The sequence below is a fragment of the Microtus ochrogaster genome, linkage group LG1 (assembly GCF_000317375.1).
Source record: "Microtus ochrogaster isolate Prairie Vole_2 linkage group LG1, MicOch1.0, whole genome shotgun sequence".
NCBI classification, from domain to species: domain Eukaryota; kingdom Metazoa; phylum Chordata; class Mammalia; order Rodentia; family Cricetidae; genus Microtus; species Microtus ochrogaster.
Genome location: NC_022027.1, coordinates 24,220,163 through 24,224,095, shown reverse-complemented (window position 1 = coordinate 24,224,095; position 3,933 = coordinate 24,220,163).

Genomic DNA, 3,933 nt, shown 5'->3' with positions numbered 1-3,933 from the left:
AAAAAAAAATCATTCTTTTAGCAATGTGAGAAAGGGTAAACAGCTTTAAACACAATCGCAGCAGATGCCGCTGGAAAGATGGCTCAGAGGCCAGTGTCTTTGCTGCTCTTACCAAAAGCCTGATTTGGTTCCCAGCACCCACACGGCAGCTCATGAGTCTCCCTAGCTCCAGTTCCAGGGGATGCAATGCTCTCTTCTGACCTTTGTGAGCATCAGTTATGCACGTGGTAAACGTAAACACGTGCAGGTGACTCACGTATGCACATAGAATATAATAAATCTTTCTATTCACATTTTTAACACAATATATTGTGATCCCATTTCCCTTCTGCATCTCTTCCCAGATCCTCCCCGACTCCCTACCCACCCAGCTTTATGTTCTCTCTCAAAAAAATTGCAAAAACCAAAAATCAAAACATACAAACAAAAAGTAGTAAGACATCCCCCCAAAAAATCCCCAAACATAACAAAAATGAAATAAAAATTCCTCCCACCAAAAAAAAAAAGTCTACCATGGAGCTTGTTTTGTGCTGGCCAGCTCTTCCGGGGCATGGGCTTACCCTGGAGTGTGGTTGATATACTTAGTGACTTCACTAGAGAATGCTAATTTTCCCTTTCCCATCACATATTTGCAAAGAATTTTGGTTGGGGTGGAGCCCTGTGTCCTCTTCCCCCTCTCAGTGCTTGTGGCCCACCTAGCCTGAACCTTTGCAAGTCTTGTGCGTGCTGCCATAGTCTCTGTATGTTCCTAAGTGCTTCGTGTCTGCTGTGCCTGGAAGATGCTGTTTGTTCTCCTGGCCTCTGGCTCTTGACATTCCTTGGGGAGGGGTTTGATAAAGACATCCCATTTAGGACAGTGTGTCCTAAAGTCTCTCACTCTCCACATAATGACAGTTGTGGGTTTCCGTATTATCTCCCATCCCCTGCAAGAAAGGGGCTCCTCTGATGAGGGCTGAATGATGCACTGATCCGTGGGTGTAACAATATGTCATTAGGAGTCACTGTACTGCTGTGGTCCTTTAGCGCATGGTCTTCAACCTGTGGGTCACTCCCCCTTTGGGACTGAACCACCCTTTCACAGGAGTGACCTAAATCATCAGAAAACTCAAATACTTGCGTTACAGTTCATAACAGTAGCAAGATTACAGTTATGGAGTAGCAACAAAAATAATTCTGTGGCTGGGGGTCATCACAGCGTGAGGATCTGTACTAAAGGGTCACAGCATTAGGAAGGTTGAGAACCACTGTTTTAGCAGAATAATAGCAGTAAGTTTTCCACGAGACCCATGATCTATTTAGTTCTTGGTTCTAGGTTCTTGGTCACTTTACAGTGTCAGGAATGCGTTCCATCTCATGAAGAGGGTCTTAAAGCTAATCAAAAAGCGACTGGCTACTCTAAAAACATTTGGGCCACTATCGTAGTGGTATGTCTCGCAGGCCATTGTTGTACATCACAGTGTCTGTAGCTGGGTGATAGTGATAATTACTTTTCTCCCCAAGTACCGGGATAGCTTCTAGCACCATGAACAACAGTCAGTACGGGTGAAGCTTCTCGTTTGGTGCCAGCTCAACTTCTCTGTAAGTGTTGTCTTCGGCAATATCACCTGTGGACAGTAACCAATAACCTTAGCAATAGCCTGTGATGTGTCCAGGGAGAGGAGACCATGGGACCTCTTTGGTCAATGACTCAACAAGACGTAGCTCATTCCAGGCGCTGGAGTTTTTACTTGGTGGCATGCTATGTCCAACTGTGGCACTGGGTATCGATACAACCTCATTTAAAATGCATTGTAAAGCTGTAGCAAATCAAGGCAGTGTGGCGCTAGCCCCCAAAAGACAGATAAATGAATAAGTTCAATGGAGGAAAGAACTTTTTCCAGAAAGGAGTACTGCCGGGCGATGGTGGCGCACGCCTTTAATCCCAGCACTCGGGAGGCAGAGGCAGGCGGATCTCTGGGAGTTCGAGACCAGCCTGGTCTACAGAGCTAGTTCCAGGACAGGCTCCAAAGCCACAGAGAAACCCTGTCTCGGAAAAAAAAAACCAAAAAAACAAAAAAAACCGGAAAGGAGTACTGTAACATCAAACTAGACATCAAACCTGTAAAAAAATAATAATGTGTCTAAGCACAGACCTTGAGATCCCTTGTTAGCTCAGCTGCAGGGGAACACAAAACTACAAACCTCCTAGAAGATAACAAGAATCTATGTGCTCTTGGACCTGCAATGACTTCAGATTGACAACAAAGATTATCTGTAAGAGACAGAATTGATAGCTGATTATTAAAATGTTATGTTCCGTGAAAGATATTCTCGAGAGATGAATAGATCACGATCTGCAGAAAATGTCTACCAATGTTAATTAGAATATACATGGAAATCCTAAAGAGTGGCTCACTAAAGGAGGATTCGTTTCAAAAATGGGCCAAATATCTTAGACTCACTAGACATGTCACACAGATGCAGGGACAGTGGCACAGCTCAGATGAGAGAGTGCACGCCTAAGGTACACACAGCTCAGACGGCAGAATGCATGCCCAATGTTCACACAGCTTGGATGGCAGGATGCATGCCCAATGTACACAGAGCTCAGATGGCAGGATGTATGCCCAATGTACACACAGCTCAGATGGCAGAATGCATGCCCAACACACACACAGCTCAGACGGCAGGATGCATACCTAACGTACACACAGCTCAGATGGTACGGTGCATGCCCAATGTACATACAGCTCAGATGGCAGGATGCATACCTAACGTACACACAGCTCAGACAGCAGGATGCATACCTAACATACACACAGCTCAGATGGTAGGGTGCATGCCCAACATACACACAGCTCAGAAGGCAGGATGCATACCTAACATACACACAGCTCAGATGGTAGGGTGCATACCTATCGTACACACAACTCAGATGGTAGGGTGCATGCCCAATGTACACACAGCTCAGATGGTAGGGTGCATGCCTAATGAGAACACAGCTCAGATGATAGAGTGTACACACAATACTGGGTTCAGTCCCCAGGACCCCACAAACTGGCGGTGGTGATCCACTGGTGTAGGAGGTTCTTCTTATTAGCCAATAAGAAACTAGAGCTAATGGGCCAAGCAGTGTTTTAATTAGTACAGTTTCTGTGTGGTTATTTTGGGTGTAAGTTAGCTGGGCAGCCGGGACAAACAAGCAGGCTCTCTCCTTGCAACAGTGCACACCCGTAAATACTGGGGAGATCAAGGCAGGGGGGGTTCAGAAGTTTCATATCAGCCTTAGCTACATCGAAAATTTAACACCAGCCTGGGATACATGAGACCTTATCACAAAACAAAAGAACCTTCTCCCCAAAGAACAGCTGAGCTCCAGTCCACCGAATGTAATTGAGGAGGCAGCAATAGGAACACCCGCTCACTACTGAGGAGAAAGTGAGACTGTTCTGCCATTTTGTAAATCAGTTTGACATTTTCTCAGAAAACTCCACACACCATGCAATCAATCAGCTATCACCTTCCTCGTTAATTACCCCATTGGAGCCTTACAATCCCAGGACAACTCACACAAATGTTAGTGGCAGTTTTACTCTTAATTGCCTAAAGTTGGGGCAATCAAGCATCCCTTCAGTGAGTGAGTGGGTAGAAGCTGTGGTACATCCAACAAACAGAAGAGTTGAGCCGCAGCGGAAATAAGCTGTGGAGTCACCAAAAGACATGGCAGGAGATGAAATACACATGCCTGGGCCAAAGAAGACAGTCTTAGAAGGGTCTTAAATCACATGACATTCTGGAAAAGTCAAAACTAGAAAGACAGGAAAAGCTTCAGTGGTTGTCAGGATCCGGGGAAGGGGAGGGACGAGTGGATGATTCACAGAGGACATTCGGGACACCGAGATTACTGTGCCCGGAGCTGTGATAGAGGCTCGGTCTGTGACCTCAGCAACTTGG